At 38.4% G+C, this 24,882-nt stretch overlaps 1 long non-coding RNA gene across 1 annotated transcript in view; it reads left to right on the top strand.

Annotated features, from left to right (window-relative positions):
• The window catches only part of LOC146596765 (uncharacterized), a 188,988-nt gene extending 174,734 nt beyond the window's left edge, over positions 1 to 14,254 (top strand). Inside the window, exon 3 of the long non-coding RNA XR_014895698.1 lies at positions 14,118 to 14,254. This is a non-coding gene — a long non-coding RNA (uncharacterized LOC146596765). The remainder of the gene's footprint in view (positions 1 to 14,117) is intronic.
• The last annotated feature ends 10,628 nt before the right edge of the window (positions 14,255 to 24,882 follow it).

The following is a 24,882-nucleotide window of genomic DNA, read 5'->3' as shown; positions in this document are numbered from 1 at the left end:
TCCAGCAGTGTARATGTTAGGCTTGATTGAGAAGAACCTTGTGAAACCCTGGCATTTTTGGTGATCTCTTACTTAATGGAATAAGCACAGAAACAGCAAGAAGATACAGTCTAATTTGCTTACCAAGAGGGTAACGGCAATTTCCCATATTAAAATTTGATTTACCTTTTCTGTGTTCTAGATGCTAACAGTTTGTATCTGAATAGTGTTTTTTAATCGATATTATATCTCTAGTCTGCTTGCTAGCATTAGTGTTTCATTCTGCAGTTTTGGAGAGTGGTAGTAGAGCTTGTGTTGTTTTAAGCAATTATTAATGATGATCTCCGGGAGTTGTACTGGGTTGTTCCACTTGTGATGGTCTGTTTGTGTGGATATCTGCCTACTGGTAAATGTGTCCAGACTACTGGCCTACCTCTAGAAACAGAGTCACTGAGACTGGTCAATGAAAGAGTACCTATTTTTTGACATTCAACTCTGTCAGTCCTGCGAGATTATATTCTTGTTTCTGTAACAGTAGCATGAACAACAAAGCATTTTTTTCCCCATAGAGCTACAATGGCATGCGTTGGTTGGACATGTTTGTTCTGAAATCACCTGGCTTTGGGGCTTTAACTAGGACCTTTAACATTGTTATTTGTGTTTAATTTTACATAGCTTTGAAATGTTACCTTGCCCTAAGCTGTAGAAGATACTGCTATCCTTTCCAGTAGCTGCTTTTCAGCACCCTGTCCTTGACTTCATAATCTTAAAATACCAAGCTTGGAAATCTGCTTCTGGCAGAACAAGATCTCTTCATCTTTGAGGTCACGTTCCAGGCTTTTGTTCAATCACAAGTTCTGTTTGGATTTCTCTTCAGTGTGTCTACTTGAATATTCAAAAAATCATCAGCTAGTCTAATTTGTTTTTTTAAAAGTCATGTAAAAGACTGATTTGCTTTGACAGGTGGATCAGAAACAGAATTGGAGCTATTTTATCTGGACCTAATTAAACAACCTTCATTACTGGCAGGTATGTGTTTGTGATGACTAGAAATTAGCTTGATTGGAATTAAAACTCAAAATATAAGACATTGAATTGGCTTGTTTTTTTAAAAATGTACAGTTTAAAAATACATTCTGTGAAGTAGATTTTTAAATGTGGCAAGTACATGTCTAACTTTTAAATCTCACATCATGCCAAGTTCCATTTTGTATTTTATGTTAATGGCACTTGTCACAGGTATTCATGAGGATATTGGCAACACTTAMAAAGTGGCTCCATACTAGTTCAGAACTATGAGACTTTAATAAAACATTAGCAACAATTCTTTTTTTCCTCCTGCCGGTACAGAATTTCTGTAGTATTTTAAGTGGTGTTTTGGGGGCTGAATTTTACTTACGTAAGTAAGGTCAGCATGAAGCAGATGTGATGCTCATGCTTTCAAAGAGAGCTTTAGTTGGCCTAAAGTTATGCAAATGTTAGCCCTATTTTACCTTCTTAGCACCCAGTTATTTCCAACCAGTAAAATAAACTCTATGTCTGTAGAATTCAGGGAACATTTCTCTTACTGCCCATTGCAACTTCAGCCTGTGGAATAGATGTCACACCTCCTCARTGTCACTTGAATGGTGTGCTGAGGTCATTAAATCCTATGATAAGTTTTGTCTGTCCTAGTTACCTTCTCCTGTGATGAAGCCAAGCATAACTTCACATGAAAATCTCCCAATGACCCTGACTGTTCTCACAGTCCAAACGTACTGCCTGAAGATTTCAACATCTACCTTAAAAATTTAAATGTACACACACAAATTTGTACTGCTGAGATACTTGAGTGCATATTGCACTCTTAAGCACTTTTATATTGTACTTTTCTATGCCCGTTCTCATTATGGAAAGTTTTGAGTAAGGCATTTCGGAAGAGATTTTTCGGAGCAATTATTCAGCTCTGAGTGAGCACTAAACAAAACTCAGCTGGTTCAACAGTTTTTGGTATGGATATGACATAACTGTGTAAAAGAAGGATTTGTGCCTAAGATGGTGAACTATCCAACAAAGTAATTACAGCTTKCTTGCAAATAAAAAGTAATAGTGGACTGTTGTTATCTACGCCAAATGGATATTGTATGTATATCTCATAGTTTCACGCATCTGTGTGCGAATCCTTACGTTCTCTTTAGCTAAAGAGAGGCATCAAAAAGTAACAGAAAATTTAAAACTAACTATGGATCCATACTGCAATTCTGCTCAATAAAATCAGACCCCTTTTTACAGTTTAGGATCTAACTTAGCAATTTAACAAAGAATTTGTTTAAACTTTGAATTTCCAAAATGTGACTAATTAAAAATCCCAGAATGTGAATACATGATAATGCAACACGTGACTTGTTAAATCATATATGAAAACAAGCAAGGACGTAGCAATAAAAGGCTTCCTGCCTTCTCATTCAAGACTATAGTTTCAGAAAAGCCTTGAAGAATTGAAATGAATTGAAATTTATGCTATCTTTTCCTCCTTTTTTCCCAAGAACAGCAGGACCATAGCTCCTCACTTGCCAGAGATGAGTTTACATATTAGTCAAGCCAAAACTGTTACACAGGTTCCACTAACACAATTTCTCTGTGTTACTTCTTATGCATAAAGTTAGGACAAGAGATCTTTAAAATATCTAACAAGGCTGTTGGTAGAGTGGTGTACAAACTGTGAGCCATTTCCCCCCAGAGAACTCTGGAACTGGGTAAGTCCAGCAACYGCTATCAGTAGAAATCATCTGTGATAAAGTACCACTTCAGAATATTTTCCTGTAAGTAAATTAGAAATGCCTAGGCTAAATCATAGAAGCAGAGTGGGAAGAGGCAATGTAGTGCTGCAATATTGATCTAGGTAAGACCATTGAATTTGGTTCTGTTTTCATTTCTGGATGATTTAGGGAAGTAGCATTCTCTCTGTGATTCCATTTCCTATCAATATATATATGGGAATGATACTTGTCTGCTTTTGTGATGTGCTTTGAGATTTGTGTACGTGCACTAAGTATCATTATTGTTTTCACATACTGACCTTAAGAGGCAACAATACCTAGTCTGAAATGCACATATTTCAGTATTTCATTTGAAATGTAAAGTGCTTATACGTCTGTGGTGGGAGGTAAGAAAGGTGTTTCACGTAACATTTCACTAGGTTGGCTTACAAGCCCTGACASAGGGCAATCACAAACATCTATTTACAAAACTCCTATGCATTAATTATGTTCTCCTGCACATTGGTTAGTGCCTGTGAACCTTATTCAGTAATGACTTGTGCACTCGTTACAGGGAATTCATTTAGGAGGAGAAGTGGAACAAACTGACAAAGAGTATGTATATCATTAGATTCATCCTTCAGATATTTCTTTTCCCATATGCATTTGGCTAACTGTACCAGGCTATGATCAATGTGCAGACCATGAAAACAGACAAGACCAGCTGCAAAAGAAACCTTGTATCTCTTTAAGAAAAAGAAAAAACTTTTCCAATTGATTTAGTGCTTCATAAATTAGCCTAGGGACAGCTTTAAATTGTGCTCTTATTATGCATACAGGATTCTACTCATCTAATAATTTTGCTATTCAATAAAAAAAATGTTTTGAATAGCAACCAAACTTGCCATAAAAATACACTATCTGCATTCTGGAAAGAGTAAAAATGTAAATGAATGGATTGAAAATGTCCCCAGTATGATTTCTCTCTTGTTGACTTTCCAATTTAATTTTTCATGGGGAAAAAATGCACTGGGAAATAGAATGCATGATCTACAACTAGGAGTTTAGGGAAGTCATTATATACCCATTAGTTATGTGCATTTATTAAATCTGTCTGCTAAAATTAAGGGGGCTAAAATTTGATATGTTTATTTCTATCTAGTGTACCTATCTTGTATGCTAGTCAGCAATTAAGATAAACAAATTAACTGACCATATCAGAGGTCAGATATGTCAGACTAGAAGGGATATGCCCACTAGAGAAAGTTTCCTGAGGTTGTCCACATGCATGGTTCCTGAATGAGTTACTTTCCATTTTCATTTACAGTTCAAAATCCTTTTTATGACTATTTTTCAAAAACTATAGGAAATATWAACAACTGCTTCCTTAACATTTTCATTCCAACTCCAGGACACCCTTTGGGCTGTCCTGGAAAGGACACTGACTGACTACTGACACTGGATCTGTCAGTAGTAATGGTGTTTGGCCAGTGCACAGCCTCAAGAGCCTTTGCTATGGTTGTAAGACCAGTTATTCATCCCTTAAGGCTCATGGCGGTAAGGATATTTATTTACTTAGATAGTATCTTAATCACAGCAAAGCCAGAAGAGCTCCTTAGACTGCATATCTTGGCCAGAGTCTATCCGGTAAGGGCCCTAGGGTTTTTAATAAGTACCAAAAAAACCCTTATATTAACCACTTCTCCCAGTTTAGACTTCAGAGATTCATGGGAGATGCCAGGATTTTCATCTTAAATTTCCACTGGTTGAAAAAAATACAAATAGTATCAATACTAGATGTTTATTTTATCCCTTATTCCCCATAGGAAAGGGGGTTGGGGACTTCTGCTAATACTGCTCCTTGCTTTCTGTGTATCTGCTTTCTATTATAGAAGCATCCAAATGTGATTAATGAGCACAAGAAAAGGGAAAGCAATTGGCAAGTAAGCATTTGCTTGTCACAAACCACCTGGTTCACTCTGGCATAGTGGAGCTTACCTTTTAATAGAGTTAGAACTACATTTTCTTTTAAAAGAACGTTCCAGAGATCTTAGCTGTAGGTGCCTCTGTCTCGCCTCGGTTCTTTGTCTAAAGATTTGGTAAAAGGGCCTTCTGAGCATAAATGCAAATGACTCACAGTCTGGAAAGAGAGACTCAGCTAGGTTACTCATAACACAGCCCAAGCTGTGTCAGACACTGCCACTTCCAGTGCCCTGTTCCAGCAGGCTGGAAAGAACCTAATGGAAGTGGCCCTGATAATATGGGCTAATGTCATAACAGTGGGGGGCTATTGCCAAAGCTGGAACCTTTCTCCAAATGTTTCACACGTTCCACTGGGAATAAAACATTTATAGCCTTTCTGTCATGTATTATGAGCAGCAACAGGGGTCTGGTTCAAATACCTAGAGATTCCTCTGGAAATTAGCAAACCTATCAGTCTAAGCTGCCTCTAAATAAGCTAGTTAAAATGAAATAGTCTTGCTGACTGCCCTTAATGGGCCATAGTTACATTTGTGCAAGCACTGACTCTGAGCATAAGGCAAAGAACACGCAATTCTTTGTAAAGAAAGGAAGTCAGTGTTAATTTTGGCAATCACAGAAATAACCCGGTGTTTATATGAGGGTAAGGTAAGATCCTACACCATAGATCCAGAAAGGCATTATGTGGCCCTTCACGCTCTTTTTAAACCATCTCTGTAAAAAAATGATGGCAAATGATGGACAAATTCTTGTTATTCTGTTTCCTCTACACCCTTACCTTTTGTGTATCTCTTGTGCAGTTTATCGATGCCTAAGTCAAAAAAAACGACAAGTGAAGTTTGATCCCTTAATTGTAGGTTTTATAGCCTCTGGAGGGGTGTTCCAAATCTTTTTCATCTGGCATCCTCCAGCTTCAACACAGCTCTGGAGTGTCGCTACCTTTGGATAGGGTGGTTGGTCTAGTTATATGCTGAAAGCCTTACTTTTGTTATGTACAGTGTGTCTTGCTGTTCCTGMTTTTCCTTCTGTGTTGCCTTCATGATGCCAAGGTGCGTTCTAAAACTSTGGCACTGCTATATTAGTGATTACATCAAGTGTTTATTAGGGAAAGGTAGTTTTTTTTTTGTTGTCTATACTGCTTTGTTATACCATATGGCCCCAGCAAATGGCTACTGTGTAGGAATGATCAGAATGATATAGAGGAAACTGTGTGTAAAATAATGAATATTTGGGTTTCCTAGGTGTTGTTCTGTCTGTCACGCTATAGACATCCTCCCTCTTTCTCTGCCCCAAGGGATGTTTAAGCATTTTAAACGAAGTAGAACAGCCTCAATGGACAATATAGAGAAAGACTTGCCTCTGAGGATCTTGTATCTTCTGGGAGGAGGGAGTTCAATCATTCCTCCAAATCAGACAGGGGAATTGATAGTGGGCCTTGAGTAAGTACAGCAATGGCTAGATTTACAAAGCTGAATGACAGCAACACAGCACCTCTGTGTGGGGTTGGGAATGCTCTATGGATAACTATCTGATGAAAGTCTGTTGAGTTGACGCGTAGGTGTCTAATTTTTGAAGGCTGTCAGGTTTAGATGTGGGCTAGGCATCAATTTGCTTCACATGGTGAGGTTTAAGCAATTTTCAGCCTTGCTACCAGTAGAAACTTAGGGGCCTTTACCATGAGGCAACAGAAAAGTGATTCTTAAGAATCCCAAGAACACCTCAGTACTGGATTCTAACTCACTTTTACCTTCGTAGTGTGATGCTAATAAGGAAGTAAGAGTTTGCTCTGTTWGCTCAGTGTCTGACAGTCTGAAAACAGTGAAATGCTCCTCGAGAAGCCTCATCACTAAGAGGTGCAGAATTCTAAGGAATGAAATTTTACTACTTCTACCCATTTTTATAAGTTCTGAGGCTCGACGTGTAACGTAGGCCAAACTATTTCTCTGAATTAATTCCTCCAAGTCCTATAGCTGTGGTAAAGCTAGAAAAAGTATTTTAGGAAGACATCCARACCATATTCCTCCTTTGATCTGGATGATCAGAGCTGTGATACCCGTTTAACAGAGGGGCAGAAAAGGGTATTTTTAAAGTAAAGGATTCAGTTAAAATAAATTCCATCTGAAAACAGAGGACTGCACAGAAAATATAGTCAGCTGTCTGCATTAATTTTACCACTGTAAACTTATTTTTAGGATGTGGAATAAAATTCAAAAACACTTGAGAGCATCTTTATAAAGATAATTAACTATTTAGCAAGCAAAGTTAGAAAAACGAAGTCTCCTGCCATTGTTGGGATACATGACTCTTTCTTRGCATCCTTTTTTCCTGGGGCAACAGTAAGCAGGGAATTCAGCATGCTGGTTAGAGCCCTACATAAATTACTTCGTATCTCGTAACATGACCTCCTGAAGGAGCCTCAGCTGCAAAATGTCTTGTAGCTCTTATTTATTTTTCTGCTAAGGCATCAGAGTTAACTCTTTTAAAATTCAATAAAATGCTGGCAACAAAAAAACAAAAAGATGTGAATGAAGGTAGGAAAGGTATGAATTTGTACAATTGAAAGAATAAAACCCAACAGAGAACAATATATTTTACCTTTTTCTGAATGTACAGAACCCAATTACATCTATTGGTTACAGAAACATGCATAAAGTTCTCTGGACAGAGGTCAAGTATGGTCTAACTCTATGGTTGAAGCCACAGGTATGCCAGAGTATCATTCAGATACTTGGAAAGAAGAAAGGCCAGCCTCTTCTAGCAGAGTATTTTGTACTGTTTAGTCATTGGTAAGACATAATGACCCTCAAGGTGCAACCATATTAGCTGAAGTACATTGGGCTAGTTCTTAGAGACGATGAAACTTTTCATTTGATCATTCAAAAGTGTGCCTCTGAAGACATGACATTACTAAAATAAAAAGTGACCTCTTTCATTCCATTTGGTGCAAGTATAGCCCAGAATTCCCTTTTCCATAATATATCCAATCAAAATAATGGCGCTGAGTGATGAACAAGTCCACCTCCACTGCTGCGTATAATTAATTTGGGTCCCAAATACCTGACTAAGACTTTATAGGTAATTGGTAGAGGGGTAATCTGCCTATTAATTTCTTCATTTCTATCCAGTCTCTAGTTGATAATCAATAGTCCTCTTTACTAATGAAGAAATGGCCTTGACATCCTGGCCTTTGTGCAGTGTTAAAATAACATTGATCGTTATCATTATCATATGTCCTTGATATACTGTATAAGGGCAAGAATGTCAGTCTTACAGTATAGGAATGCTTAACAAGCCTTTAAAAATAATTGTGATTGGCCAAATTAGTATACATGGTTTTCCAGGCAGAGATGTGTGGAAGGGAAGTAATAAAATGTTGTCTATTAGTTCTAACTTCAAGTCTAGGTGGAAGAGAGTATCTCCAAAGACATATGAAATCACTGTCATATGATCAAGCTGGAGATGGAGTTGTGTTTCTCCTCTTACTGGGTTGGACATCCCTGAAAAAAAATCTTCCTCTTCTGAGCCCAAATGAGCTATGTAGTTGGATACTCTCACTGGTCATTTCCCATTCAGAGATTATGGTGAATTCTCAGCAGTTTTAGTGGAGGAGGTGGTCTGTGGATAACATGTCAACTATAGTGACTCGGTTTCCATTTTTTGATTTTACTCTTTTCTCTCCTCCCCACTGACACTAGACCTTCAACACTTTCATCTGTTGCAGTAGCTTCTTCTTTTTTTCCCTGAAAGAAATAAAAGTATTAATTGTGTCCTCTGGATTCTTTAAGTAGAACTTAGGACCATTTTTCATTAATGACATGTTACAGACCAGAGCATGATCTATATTTGGATCTTTTGACTAAGGTACAATATCTAATTTCAAAAATAATGGTACTGTAGATCTTATTTTACTATTCTTCCATAATRATAAGATCTTTTTCTGCTTCCACAATTTATACTCTGCTATTAAATAAGGAAAATCTTTTGCACAGTAGGTGTAAAATTACATCATTGTCAAGTCATTATTTAAAAAAGAAAAAATCAGGTGTCTTGTGCTAAGATTAAAAATCAGAAATGAGTTACGTTTAAAAGGCCTGCTGCAAAATGATGGTACCCCCAGGGAAGTCTTCCACAACAGCCTATAGAAAGCCTAACTTTAAGCTGGCATCATAGACTTGGTTTGATCTTTTTGTGTTTTGAATGTCAATGTCAAGAGCAAGATTTCTGGAAAAGACATTAAAACAAGGACTTCTGAATTTTGTTGAAATAGATTATGGGAATTCATGCCTCTGTTCTGGAACATAAACACAGTCTCCGAGTGCCATTTGTTTTGTACCTATAAATACACTGATGTTCATGGGGGCAGAGCAATTTATGCCTTTTTTTTTTTTTGAGAATTGAGATGCACTCTTAATTATAGCCAGCTGCATTATATCAGCATAGGTTATCTACCCCAAGGGTAAGTGCCGATTTATTCAAAAATTAAAGTGTGCATAATACATACTAGTTCATTTATTGTAATATGATATGTGGACTACATAAAAAAGTGCGGGTGAGGTGTGAGTGGGGAGCCCACGGCTACCTGGTCAGTGGGCGCCTGGTGAATGAAATAACCATGTGCTCTGAGGTCCCTCAATGAAGGTATAAGATTTTAAATTTATGTTCAGTAATTTATGAATGTATGCAAAGTATGTATGTAAAATACAGCTAACTGTTTAAAAATATTAAAGCAATTTTTATTAAGTATACACCAGAACATCTTGTATGTGGGCACAGTTATCTAACTATAGTCTGCATTTATCTCCGCATGTGTGTGATGCCCCTGTTCAGAAGAAAGAGCTACAACAGCAATGTAACACTCCTTTACTAATTAGCATAGGAGGGACAGATTCTGAAATAATCATCCTTAGATTATTTTGGGACTCCCAAATATTCCATTTGTAAATTAAATATTTTATAAAATAAGATTTGCTGCTTGGGCACATGGAAAAAGTTTAACATTAGAATATAAGACACTTCAGCACCTTCCTTCAAGCATTTTGGCTTTCAAAATAAGGAAATAGCGAGAACCTTAGCGCTTGCTTTCGAGTCTTGTCAGTACTGTTGATAAGTACCGAGCGAGAACAGCTATTACTGCCTTCGTAAGTGCTCGGCAGAGCCCGGGCTCGCCGCGTACTCGCGCCCGTGCCGAGAACGCCTCGTGCGCGAAGGAGCCGGTCGCAGGGCACGACTGGCATCCCGACGCGACCGAGGGGTACGAGCCCTGTCACTTCTCGTCTCCCTCTAATTAGGAAAACCAGGTGGTTTCGCTTTAGGGGGTGGCCGTGAAGCAACCATGTGACTAAAGGCAGGTGGCCATCTTCAAGCAGCTCTTACCCCTCCTGAAAACGAGAATAAAGAGAGAGCGGTGGGGGGCCTTCGGCTCCACAAAACGCTCGCTCCCTGGGCTGCCACGAAGTAAATATTTTTACAAATATATTATTTACCACGAGGGAAGCTTTTTCCCTGAGAACACAGATAAATGTGCTGGCGAGGGGAGCTTTACGGCCACTGCAGGCCCAGCTGTCAGTCCTTCGGTACTTCCTGTCAGTCTGGCTAAACTCTGTCATCCTTCAACCCAGTTTAAATTAACAGGTAATTTGTAAATGTCACTTCAGGTTAGGCCGCTCATTTTGTTTCTACTCTACCAATGCAAAGTCTAGGGCTAATTTTTCTTGTCTTCTTTTAATAGGATTTTCATTTATAAATAGAATTATGTTCTGAAAATAAATTACAGTAAGTGATGCACAGAACTGGTAGCAGCAGCACTTTCATAGAATTTCAAGCACCTACATCAGAAGAGATTAATAAAAACACTTCAAAGGCTAAATTCTATTTAAGCAGAAGACAGCTTTTGGTTAATATTTAATCTGAGTAACTGAGATCTTGGTTGAAAATATAATTTTTTAATATCTAAATTAATTTGCAAAACAAAACCATTAATTTTGCCTGAGAGCTTTCATAGTGCAAAAGTTTCAGTAATTTATTTGAAAAAAAAAGAAGTTAAAATGTAATTCTGTAGTAAAAGTCCCTATTTTAATACGGAATTTGCTTCTAACGCAGTATGTTATATTTGATCAGCCATAGTGCTCTAAGTCTATACTTTTTAATGATTGCTAATGTGCTGTGTTAAATAAGACCAAGAATCAGATGTYTCACAAGAGTTTTTAATTTATAACAAGCTTTTAGCTTCAGTATTAACGAATAAACATCATGCATTTCTTAAAAGATAGTACACAACTGAAAAAAAAAATCGCTTTAATATAAGCACTTGTGGTAGCAGCTGGAATARCATTTTTCACTCAGGTTGTTGCTGAAGGGCTGTGGTTAGCGCGTGCGCTTTGCCCGTTCCCCTGCCAGCAGTCTCTGACCGCAGGGAGCGGCGACGCTCGTGCACCTTCCCTCTGCTTCCAGGTGGAGGAGGCGGCTCCTCGGCCCCCCGCAACCGGGGCAACCTTGTCCAGGGTTGGCCAGGGCAACCGTGCACCTTTCCAGGAGCGAGAGACGGAGAGAGACCCGGCTCGTGGGCGGACGGGAACCTCCCAGCACTCGGGCCCTTYGGGCAGCTGCCTAGGCCAGCGCGGGGGCTTGATTTGCCCCCCATGTCTGAAGCCACTGTCTAGGCCACCCTTGGGGCTTTSGTAGTAGCCAAACTCAGTGGTGGGGAGGGCAGGCCAAAACCCACTTTTCTCTTGCTAACTTCCCTCCGCATCCATTTCCTGCTCTTTCGTGTACGTTCCATTCACTCCATTACTGCACATTCTCATTCATTTTATCTTATTTTTTTCTTCTTGTTCTTCACCCTCAAGCATTTGTGTAGATTTCTGTAACCTCCTCTTTCTGGTTAATTTTTCCATAGGTATAACTTCTTTCTCCATTCCTTCTAGAAGGAAATCCTGGTCATAAAATATGCAGCCTGAAAGTTGGGGAGTAGAAATTTCAGGACTTCCTGAGAGCTGCCCAAGCTTGTTTGGGAGCAGGCTAAGAGTTTATGCGGGAGGGAATATAACATAATAGCAGTTATCAAATAAGGTAAGAAGTGAGCCTAGGTCATTGTTGGATATCTCTCAGTAACTATCTGGCTATCCCTAGCTTTGTGGTGATTTTGGTGTGATGATCCCACTTCTCCCCATGTTTACCAGGCTGTCCTGGTGGCTGATGTGACTGCAGAGAAGGTAACAGAGGCCATACCCAAAGGACTGACTCTGATCAACAAAACAAAACAAAAGTGTTTTTCCTTTGAGATCAAGCCTAGAAGATGTCTTACTTTGCTTTGGTCCTCTTAAACCTTGTCATGCAACAGTATGCATACTTTTCCCTGTTACTGTCATCATACCTGAAGAACCAAAAAATTTGCAAGAGATAAATATAAATAAAAGTCTGTGCTGACAAACATTGAAACGAATAAAATGTGAAGTTGGTAGGGAGTAAAAGCCTTTGTGTAGCAAAAAATCACCAGTTGCAGCTGTTCTTGCTTCATCTAGTACTGTGCAAAACTGAATAAAGCTACTATGCAAGGTCAGATGGCAGTGATGCATCTTCATTCTCTCCTATATGATTTTTTTCCCCAAATCTGCAAGCTACTACTGAATTTTCACACCAAGTGTTTCATGGGGAATAAAAGGGATTTTCAATAGTGATTTTATATAATGATGTTTTTAAAATATGTTTTGTGCTTCTATAGCTCATCTCCTCATTTAAAAATAACTTCCTTGCCACGATAAGGCCATATATAGGTGTACTGCCAGTGGAAAATAGTTTATGGCAATTCTACTACTTKCTCCCTAATGTGTGCAACTCTGCAGTCTATTGCATACCTTGGTCTTATCTGTTGTTTCTGCTCCTTTAAAAGTGATTACATTTCCAATTTCTTCCAGCAGGTAACTTCGAATATTCCGGTAGCGCTCAGAATTGTTCTGTATTAGTTGCACAGGCGATTTGTAGGAGCTGAATAATGGGCAGGGTTTCTGGGAGACAAAAGTATTCCTCCTAGCAAAGTAGTAGAAAGGATTCTTCTCTGTGACTTCTTGAGCAGAAATTGAAGAACCGTAGAAAAAAGGTTTGGCACTGCACCACCAATGAGTGATTGCACTGGCTGCTGCTCTTGTAATTAATATATAAGAGATATCTATGTAGGAGATTGCAATGTAATATGATACATGTTAACTAACTATATAATTTAAAGATCTGGATCCTTCAAGTTGGCTTCAATGGGACTAGGCTTAAAGTCTCCACTCAGACTACAACTGAAATGGTTAAAATTTCATGTCTGGACCCTAGTTAAACTTGTAAGCATATCCTAAAGTTTGTACAGAGTCRTTACAAAGGCTATTTTAGACAGTCCAAAAATATCATTCTGAGTGACATTAGCCATTTTGGTATCACAGTCCAGTATCAGATATTGAAGAAAATTGTCATTGTGCATTAATACTGACTTATTATCAGAAACATAACTTGTCTATGTAAATGCTAACTATTTTGTTTAAGCACTAAAGGTCTGGCTTTACTCTGAATGTTAAACTATCATTAATGCAGGAAGAGTCTAAAACCTAAAGAGTGCTGTGATGTATTAAGTACTAACTGAAGTTCCCCTGCCCCGAATTAATTATAGTTACTCAGGATGCATGTCTAGTTGGAATATCATTCATTTTCTTGTGCCATAGTGGATTTTAGTTGTAATTGCAGCATCAGTCCAATTTTCCACATAACTTACCTTAACATAGTTTCACAAGCTGATCAGTTTTGTTACATTTTCCCACTGTATAATGTACAAAAGACTTTGTGGTGAAGCAAAAGTAAGCATGCATCCTCACTGCGTGTGGCTGAATGTGAATCAATGTAAGGGAGAAAGATGAAACCTAGGAAAGTGACCTTTATATGAACCAGCTGCTGGTGTTCATGAAATTCGAACTAACACTCAATTCTAGGAAGACTGTGAAAGAGCTAATATTCTGAAATGCTGACAAAAGGGAATCCACTGTGAAATAAATGCCTGTCTTTCTGTCTGACCATCAAAATTAAAGCAGAGAAGTAGAAATTTATTGCCACCTGTCCCAGAGACAAATATGTGAGATAGATGTGCACTGCTTTCTCCAGGATGACATCTGGAGGAGCACTTATTGTCTATCAAAGTTATTGCAAAAAGAACTGCTGTGTCATTTACTCTAATTCTGCTTAAATACATGGAGATTCTTTCAGCAATTAACTGTACAGTACTCTGGGTGATTCTCTGCTGTGTTTGTGTTTGCTTTACATCAAAAAATCACAATAAGCAAAGGAAGATGCATATTGATCTTTTAATCAGAGCTTTTTCCCATCTTTTTTTGAATCACTTTGAGTTTACTTGAGGAGGTCAGATGAGTATGTTCTTGATGTCTGTTACAGAAAGAAAACTCCATGGAGGTCCATCAATGAGCTGATAGCACAGCTCTAGTACTACGGTGAAGGAGATGCTGGATGTAGATCCCAGCATTTTTAAAAATATGCGAATATGGAGTCATTGCTGGCCTTACACCTCCATTTTGCAGGTAAGAGATTAAGCAACAAATTTAAATGATTATCTCAACAATTTCACCCTCTTATTTAATGAATTACCTTTTTTTATGTCTGAAAGTTTTTTTTCCATGATAAATTCTCTGGGTTGATATGACTTTTAATGTAGAAGATATGATTGTTCCCAGTGAGTCGCATCATACAACCTAGCAGGTGTTTTTTTACATGCAGTTCACTTTTTCAAAACTGAATTACACTTTATGAATTGCACGTTGTTATTCAGCTCTTGACTAACTGAAAGCAAGGGACTTGAAGGTGATGGTTTTTACTTATTAAGTAATATCACTTTTACTATGTTGGTATTGAGCTATATGATAGAGGGAGATAGAGGGGCTTGTTACATTTGGATACTAATGTTTCTAAGCTAATATCCAAGTTTGGGATGGAGCATAGCACTGAATGTGTTTTAATGATTATTTCTAACACCTTTCTATGTGACAGATCAGTCTTTTAAATATAAAAGTATTGTTATTAGGACTAGATGATAACTTCAAGCTGCAATGATGGCAATGGATATGGACTTTATGTGATTTTGTATGAGTTTGCAAACACTAGGTTCTGGTTTTAGCACTTTATTTATTTATTTATTTATTTTCTCCTGTAGTAAGGCTTAAGATCTCCCTCTAGGGTGGCATCAGTGGGTGTGGAGATCCCATCCCCAGAGAGCAGCTAACATGCCTTCTTTCCCCAGTGCTGCTGGCACAAAGCAGGCTTTCCCTGCAGTGATGCTGCCAGCAGTGAATGGTGGTTATTTGGGCACTGAAGTTGAGAATAACTTGCCTGTTATCTTAGTGCTACTCTGCTATAGCCTAGGCGGCAGAGAAGACCTCACTTTATTTCAGTATGAAGAGTATAGAACAGGTAGGCTGATGAGTTGTGTATGGGAGCTGGGAGAAAATGACAGGAAAAAAGTGGGGTGATGAGACTGGGATGAAAGGACTCAGACCAGACAAGAGAGCAAAAGGCAGATCAGTTAAGGAGCCTGAGGTGGGATGCAACTCTCCTCACTTGTCTGATGTCAGCATTTATGGGAAATCTACTTGTGTGAAGAGTCCTGTTCCCTGCTGAGYAGAGCAGGGAGGCTACCAGAGGCTGATGGAGTCTATTACTATCACTTGCATGTTAGTTCGGCTTGCAGAGATTTGCACTGAGAGCGCAGAGTCCAGACTTCCCAAGAGCCTATACAGATGCTAACATGATTCCATGTAGTGGATCTTTTTGCTTCTGCACTGGACTTCTTGTTTTTAAAATTGCAAAGTTACACACACATGCTTAAATTTAAATTGCCAAGTAAATCACCTAATGCAAGTCCTCTCTGCCCGTGTGTTATGACAGAGCTTTTAGTTAAAGGAGTCTATGCCTTTTCCCAGAGAATCTCATTCGGTGCACAAGAATGGGCCTGCTTTTAGAGCTGTGTAATGATGGATGCTGTTTTCCATTGAATCATCTGCCTCATATGTTGAATAGTCTGTAATGAAAATGCCTCTATCTAATGGCATTTGAATGTTGTCTTGGAGAACTGGATTCTCATCCTATGTCTGTTAAACTAGAGAAATCTTTTTTAAAAACACAGCAACTGTGGCATAAAGTAAGAGCAAAAACCCCACATTCCTCCTCTACCCCAAGAATTCCTGAGTCAGGGCAACCAAGAGGCAAGAACAAAGGGAGGACAGGTCTACCATGAGCTCTTTCAATCCTGAAACATGCTGGTTTTGCATGCAATGTTTTATTGTATTTGAATGGATTTTCTGCTAAAAGGGACTTGTGTCCTTAAACGATCTCTTCTCTAATAGGAGAAGAGTTTCTACCACTACCAGCGTACAGGAGCCTGGGCCTGCTGGTTTTCTGCATGAGGCAACGCTGGGGGAGAAGGGAGGGGAGAAAATGRTCCAATAGCTTTCAGCCCTGCAGTGCTTGAATGAAGGCTTTAGAGACTCCAAGAAACTGTGATTATTTGTCAGTGCTCTGTGTAGTCTTCCCAGAGATGTAGTAGTGGAGACTGGAGGGAAAAGCAACCTGCTGGCCTCGCACTGACTTCTAGAAAAAAACAGTGTAAAATGTAAAGTTAAAGTTTTACAAATCAGTCATTGYCATACTCTGCTTATCTACATGGGCATAGTTTTCTATTCTATCTTTAATGAAAGTATGGGTTGTTAAACTGCTTCTTTGCAAGTGGGAAAATTAAGTGTCTGAGCTCCAGAAAACTTAAAATTTTCTCTAGTTTCATTATTGTGACTTGGGTTTTTGTTGTAATGCCCTTAAATTTAAACCCAACCCTTGCTACTGCCAGTGGTAACAGCATTACATTTGCATCAGCTGAGCCAAAAGAAGTTTACTTCCATTATTGACTATCTCACCGAGGATGCTCTGATTCAGAGAAGTGCTTCATAACTATGATAGGACAATAGGAAATACATTTGAATGAAAATGACATTGACTAATGCTGAATGGTAAGAAAAAACAGTATTAGGCATCTCAGAGCCTGAAATGCGCAGATATTTTTAACCTTATTAGCTCTGTGCCTCAGCTTCCCACTTGTAAAATTGTTTACAATTAAATGAATCAAAGTGATGTTCTGAAAATAAATTCATTAAGGTTTGTGAAATGTTCAGATGCTATACCAAGGAGGGTAATAGACTATCTGAAAAGTAAATAAAAATTCTTTGTTCTGTAGAATAAGGTTTGAAAAGAGTGTGCATTGAGAAAGCCAGAGGGACCACCCTCTGAACAGTGAGGATAACACAAAAATATTGCGTACCTACCCTGCTCATTTGTTGAGCACCATCTACCTGGGACACTGACTGAAGGGAGTACTTCCTATGGGAAAAGTTAATAATGTAATTGTGTAATATAAAGCTGTGTTGTAAATCATGAATTGGACAGGGATGAATTAAAGTTATATGAGTGTTAGTGCAAGCTTACTTACTGCCACAGTGAGCAGTAAGTAACGCTTACTTCTCACATTCCCTAACTTTGYTTGACTTTACAACAGCAGTGTTCCTTTAATCTAGTGTTTTTGTCCAATAATAAATGTTATTATTAATATATATATTCCTCAAAGTCAAGTTACCAATTGAAATGGACTTTCAGTGCTGCTGGGTATTGAAACAACTTTTAAAAAAATTGAAAAAGCCTTTTGTATTCAAAAAAGTTGAAATCAGAAAGAAAAAGAAGAGAAAGAGGAGCAGGAAAATACACCTTGCAACACAGGTTATTCCAGAAATCTAATACTTGGAGGTAATTTTCAGTGTCATGCCCATGAATTCAGTGCCAGAACAGCTATTACTGCAAATAGTAGTTGTCTGGCTAATCCCTCCACACTGCACTGGAAATTTATACAAGTCTAAATATATAAAATGCACGAGGTGTTCTTTACAAAGTACTTACTAGGGAMTATTTATAGTACTTCTCAAAATTTTCTAGTAGAAAAACTACCTTTAGGAATATATTGCCAAGGTAAGTCTGCGCTGTATCAGCTATGCACCCAGCATCTGAAAGAAGGGAAGGGAGCAAGGTAAAATGGTATGCAGGGATCCCCTTCTTTTTTTCCTAAACTATTCTCAGTCTGTAGCAAGAACTTACGCATTTTCTTTGTAACAAAAAATGCTTCAGCTAGCCTAATGACTACATACTCTGGAGAAGCAGGGTTGAATCCAAGAGTTGTGCTCTGTCCCTGGAGCAGAGAGAGCCCCATGAGTCTCTGTCCTTTGCTGATGGGGTGGAATGGGTGAGAGCACTTTGCAGGTAACAGCACAGCTGGTGCTTCCTAACCCTGCCTTCCATCCCCCTAGGGTAAATGGGAGAAGGCGGAATGGCACATCACAGTCATTTGTAAGCCAACAAAGAATATTCTTTTAAAGTGGCTTCCCTCAGGGTCTTGACCTGGAAAACCTGCTCTTAAAGCTAACCAGATTAATAAAGCAAGGGCATGTGCTGTTAGGAGGCAAATTATGTATCTGTTTGATCCAGGTAGTTGCACTTAAATAGACATGAGAGGCAGCATTAAAAACAAAACAAAAAACCCCCAAAAACACAGAATTACATTTATATCCTGGTGTACCTACATGTTTTGTAAAAGAAGTTGGGGAGAAAAAGGTATTGAGCTGTATTGCTTGGGTTTAGTTATGGTAAGGGACTGCAATGAAGTTACCTTTTGGTTTTTGCATGTGACCTTATTGATTTGCGTGGCTGTATTGTTATTAAGAATATTATATTGAGACTAATAATGAGGTCAGATTAGACTATAAAGTCTTCCTGACATATAACAAAGAAAATTATAATCTTAGATAGAAAATCAAGGAAATTTCATTTCTGGTAATACAATAAAAGAGTCTTATCTAGCCAACCTATGCTGAATCTAAGCAGCTCGTGGAAATAATGGGAGTAGAGCAAACACAGCTAAGGAAATGCTGGATATGTGAACATGATATCCATTGGCTTATGTTCCTTAGCTGGACCTGTAGGTACCTGCTCTGAGCTAAATTGGCTAGAGTGTGGGCCAAAGCGTGCATCTGAAGCAACGCTTGAACTAACAGCTCTGCCCCTATTGTGAAACTGCCCCTGAGTCCTTCCCATGGGGCCTAGCTAATCACTATATCCGTAGCAGTAAGAAGGCTGGCAACTGCACTGAAAACATGATCTACTTGAATTCACCAGTCGTTTAAAGTGAGTGGAACTCCAGCGTCATTCACGTTATAACAGAGCTGTTTATGGAGCAGCTACATGTTAAAAATATATCATCTACTTAAAAAAAATCACTACAATTCAAGACTGAAAATACTATGCTGCATTGAGTAAGGAATCTGCTTTCAATGTAGTCTGCGGTGATTTCATCATGGGTCCTCATTAACATCTGGGGAGTTGCACTACTTAGTCCTCAAAATATTGTACAGAAATGTACCCTTTAAAATTCTACTGAATTTTACATGTTAAAACTCAGTTGTGTTTTTGCAGGAGGTGAGACACTGTACCTTACAAGCAARGATGGCGTGAATGGATTCAGAGCCTCTCCTGCATATACTGGTGCTTCTAAAACAGGTGTTACTGATAAAGAGGATAAAAGCTATCTTAAGGAGCTAGTTGTACTTATTGTAAGTAATTCTGTGCAGTACTTTATTTTTAAGTACAGTAATACCCTTAAAAGCAAGATGGCAAGCTAAATCTGCCTTGATTCAGTTTTTCCTACTGGCAAATAATGTCCCTCTTTCCAGTAAGAAGAACAATCTATCAAAGAACTTCCATTTCAAAAAACTAAGAAACCAGTTCATTTTTAATTTCTTAAATATGGTCACTCATTTGTTCAGGGAGTTTTTCATTCACACTTGCTAGCCCATGCTCAGCAGATATAAACTAGCTGCTCTGGTCTTCTGAAACACAGGTATTTAGCTGGAAAGAAGACCTAGTATCAGCTGGGTAGATATAATTAAAAGTTTTGAGCTTACTTTATATCCAGGTGGAGCCGTTAGAAGACTTAAGTGAATTTAGTGCTAATCCAAACCCAGTATCTTCCGACTGATGACATGATGGGAAGCACAGAAATGTAATTGGAGGGGCATTGGAGGGGAACTTGGAGAGATTACAGAAGAAAGAGAAGAGAGGATTAGACAAGCACAAGAATGAATACAGCAACTTCAGAAAACTACCTAATGCAGTGTGGTTCTTGTGTCTTTATGACATTCAGGATCTTAGGCTTGTCAGAGAGTACCATACTACACACCTTTCGGTTCTGTTACAGAAATCTGCATCTGAGAATGTGAACTGTCAAAACCTTTACAAGCTAAAGGAAGCAGTTTAGGAAGAGGTAGGCAGTTCATTTGGCAATGCCTCCTGTTAATCCTTCCATATATTAAATCATCCCTCCTTATCTTCAGATCTGCCAACATGAGACAGATGACCAAACTTCAGGATGCTTGTCCTTACATCTCGTGGCGTGTGGCCTCATAGGTGTGAGATCTGTGATCTGGTTGTAACAACGGATCTTGTTTTCTGTTCAGATTGCCTCTTTGAATGAATTTTTGGGGAAGTCTTCAGTTCTATAGGTGCTTTTCTCCTTGATCTTCACCCTCTAGCCTACGTATTTCCTTCCTCTGGTTCGGAATGGTTCTCCATGCTGTTCTCGCGCTGCCAGCCTTCTTGCCTCTACCTGATGAGCAACACCCTTTTCTAACCATAATGCGAGCAGAATTTGACATGCAGCAGAGCTCTAGTCTGAGGGAGCAGACACTGCCCAGAGGTACAGCAAGTGAAATACAGTGAAACCAGAAGAAATCCAGTATGACCCCTTGAGATCCAAGTCAGAAAAGGCAGATTTTTAAACTAAATGTTGCATTGCAGGGTGAGGGAAGGAAATTCCTGAAGTCTGTTTTCCTGAGAATGAAGGCCTGGACAGATTTTTTTTTAAATTTATTTATAATTTTTAAGAGCAAGTATAGATGAAAAATGATTTCACTCTACTTGATCCAAGAAGGTAGCTGGAAACTTAGAGTATTTTGATAGCTCCAATAAGGAGAAGAAAATGGTGATAGGCAATTCTGTGAAGTAATCTTGTTTGGTGATAAAGTTTTGTAGCAGCATTGTCAGGGGAACAGTCTGTAGGCTTTTCTCAGGGTTATATTAGTGGTTCTTGCATAAGATGAATCTTACTTTCTTGTTATTGCTTACTTTCTCTCCAGCTTTTTCTAACTGCCTCCCTTATTTTCAAACAAAATTCAACAAAACTCCTATTTTAGATCAGTTTCATCTCTGTCCTTTGTCCTCTGAGCATTCCTGAGTCTTAGAGATGTCCTAAGTGAACAGTGGGAGTTATGCCTACATAGGTTACCAGACATCTACTTTTTTTCTGACCATATCCTAATTTTCTGCTTTTAAATACAGCCTACATTTGATAGTTTCTGTGCCATATACATCTTCAACTGCACAGAACCTCATAACTGTAGGTGTTTCCTCAAAATGACTTCCTTTTCATATCTTTTAATTGCCTTTCTTGTCCAGTCCTCTTGCATCATGGTCAAACCGTAATGAAGCAAAATAATAACATGAGTATGTGTTTACATATGTCGGTGTATACACTGCAATATTTTAAATAAAATCTCTGTCTTATGGCTTGATAAAAATAGTTCAGACAATGGGATAGTTTCAAAGCAAGAAGAGCTAAATATAGATCTAGCATCATGATAGTAAATATCATAAGTCTGCAAAAGTCATCATGAACAGTCGGCAACCAGTGTCACTGGAGAGTGCCTCCAGAAGCCAGTAACCAAGAGAATGTAATTTATGGGCATGGTAGCCAGTGAAGCTAGTCAGAAATGGAACACAATATAAGGAGTCTAATTATAACATCCAGGCTGGCTATGCTCCTCAGAGATATTCAGGCCTGTCAAAAGCATAGATTGCCATGAGCCATGTGGTGAGGCAGTGTCTCAGGAAACACAGCAGTGATTCCTCCGACAGATTAAAAGCCATATTGAAAGCCACATCAAATCCTCTAGGTGATAACACCAAAATTGGTCTTGAGTACAGCCTGGACTTAAAATGGTGCAAAGCATCCTTTATGGAGGCAGCAGGAGGGAAACAGCACATAGTACAAGAGTGGAGGCAGTTGTGTCATGGCAGCAAGCTGTGCACAACACTGGAGAGCTACAGTCCCCTAATTCTTCTTGGCAAATCTTCCTTGTTTTTTAAAGATGTTTAAAAAAATGGTTTCTAGTTTGCTGGCATCTATGGCAATTCTAATGGAAAATCCCATTCTTGGTCCAAAATATATATTTTAAACTTTTCAGTGGAAGAAAAGGTTACAGTTTGAGAGAGGGAGCAAATGTGATAAAAACTCATCAAATACTCTCCTGGGGAAGGGATTTCCTAGGTTCTGGTCCCTGCTTGAAGAAGTGGTGGTTTACACACTTTAGGCTGAGCTATTATGAAATAAATAAAATATTTAAACAAGGACAGGACTCTATGTCCTTTTTCTAGATCGGGGCCTGACTGCAGGACTACAGAATCACATTCCCTTTCTGTTGCCTAACAGATCGTGACTTTTTTTTTCTTTTGGCCATGCTAGCACCCAAACGTTATCAGGAAAGACACAAATTCTGCTCTCATCCTGTCTGACAGACTATGTTTATGTTAGTTTTTCCTGGGCCTGGAGTGATGTGGATGTTTTTGTAAATATTGTCAGATTGCACTATAGGCAATGATATAATAGCTTGGCTAATTAAGTTCTACTACTATGCACTTACGTGGCTGATCAGTACTAAAGCTATTCATTTGATGTCATTTTAATCTTTAAAATGTTACAAAAGCTATTTAAAATGAGCATGCAAATGAGTGGACAAAGACCACAGTCAATAAGTAAAGTGCTCATTCACCAAAGTGCTTTAGAAAGGTATATTAAAGATTTTGAAGCTGGACATTGTGTTCAACTGAAACACATCAGCCATTCCTGTCATAGATTTAGATTTGTTAAAACATCTGAAAAGAGATTCACATACCAGCAAAAAGGGCTGGGCGGAAGGACTATCATGTTAGTCATCAGCACTTCTACTGTCAAGTTTTGGACGCTACTGAAGATGAAATTGTATGACACATGCACATTGCCTTTGTTTTATGCTGCCTTTAATGTGAATTGATACAGTATGCAATGCAGGACTTGTGTTCACCCGTAACAAAGTGGAATGCAACTCGGTGTACACCTCAAGTGCATACTGAGATGATGCTGGTATTGATTTGAAAGCGACTGTTTTTCCTCAAACTTCTTCCTCATCTTCCTCAAACTTCAGCAACTTTCCTGCAAAGCTAGTAACCACTTGCTGGTGACACAGAAGGGAATAAGCAAGACAAAACAAGTATTAGTCTACAGGACATAACTTTTCAAATAACATTTATTAAACATTATCTTTGTTTCAAAGGAGTACATTTGCTGGAAGACCATCCAAATGATTGTGGAGCTTCAAAGATAATATTTTGTATCATATAGTAACAATGAATCTTCACTATAGCTTGCTTTAAATTTCTTTCAAATATTAAACAGAAGCTGGCTATAGTAGTTAGTTGAATTGTTTATGGTATCAAAATCAAACTAAACGTTCAGAAAATTTTCAGCAAGAGATTCCAGTTAATGAAAGCACCATTTGTGATGTGCTAAAACATGTATACACATAGGTATTGCCCCATTTATCAGACATGAGAGCTAATTACCTCATCCACAGCTATATTTCTTCCATCCTCTGCATTTCAATTCCCAATATTAACACATAGGTGGTCAAGCTGACCATCGAATAGCCTACATGAGCATGAATGCATTAAATAATTTAATGTTAGAAGAGTTTATTAAACTGCCACATTCTAATCAGCATGCGTACCTGCCTTCATTAATCTTGCACTGGTCCATGGTGTGTCTCTACAGCCGACACAGAGTGTGCTAATGTTAATAGGAGCTCTTAACAAACAGGATCAGTTAATCAAGGAAAATTTACTATTAGCCACATGACCATGCATACTGAAATCTAATTACAATCAGATTTAACCTCTTCATTACTGTATTCATCTGAATATTTTCCGTATCACTTGTGATACTAAAATATTGCAGAGACATGATTATACTCATTTGAACTGGAAATACTCACCTTTATTAAGCTGAGAGACTCTGTTTGTTATAATTTCAATGTGTAACTGTTATATAGATTATATTTGCTGCCAGATCCAAGAAACCCTGTTCCACTTTTTCCCATCCAAAACCTGGCTATAGGAAATAATTGCTAGAACAGAATGTTTCAAAGTGAACTTCAATATCCTGGAATAATTCAGATAGAGTTTAGCACTTGGTAAATTATCAGTTATCACTCTGTAAATAGGATGACTATAATTTAGAATATACATTTAATTTAGCAACTAAACAATGTTTTAACTTGTTAAGTAGTATGTCTCTTTTTTGATATCAGTTGAACTATATTATTTTACAACACTCCGCTACTTTCATTGGATCCTAAACTGTGGTAAGCAATTAAGCCCCATCTCTGGCCAYAATCCTCTCCTTCTGTTCACAGGAACGATGAGTTTGGAGGGGACCTGTGGTTAGTCCCTTATCTGATAGAGAAAGGGTAAATGGATGTAGTTCCATTTTAGAGCTATTGATTCTTTTTTTTTTAATTTTATTTTTTAAATATCCTTTTCCTGTGTGCAGAGAGCAGATAGAATCACTTTAGTGTGGAATTGTCAGGTTTGTTTCTTTAATTAGGAATCCATGTGACATTTTGGGTGGAAGAACAATGGATTTTTGATTCACAGGATTCTGAATGATTTTAAATAGCGGAGAGGATCGTTTGCATGGGAAGTTTATTGGCTGGTAGGTGCTATTTGTACTTTTGTTTTACAATGAAACATGCATATGGGATCACAGCAATGGCATTTGCTGACATTTGGATAGGGACCAAACACCAGGCTTAGAAGCGGTACTGGGGATTGCGTCAGTCTCTCTTGCCATGTAGGCTTTGCTGCCACTCCTCTGTCTACCACTCTTTCTCTTCCCTTGACCATTTTTCCTTCTTCTCCTCCACCCCAGCATTTAAACAGATTAGCTTTTGCAGATGAAATAAAGTCCTAG

Source organism: Rhea americana, unplaced genomic scaffold (genome assembly GCF_003343005.1).
Source record: "Rhea americana isolate MKP2758 unplaced genomic scaffold, rheAme1 scaffold_2, whole genome shotgun sequence".
NCBI lineage: Eukaryota > Metazoa > Chordata > Aves > Rheiformes > Rheidae > Rhea > Rhea americana.
Note: the sequence above shows the minus strand (reverse complement) of the source record. Positions and strands in the feature narration are given on the sequence as shown.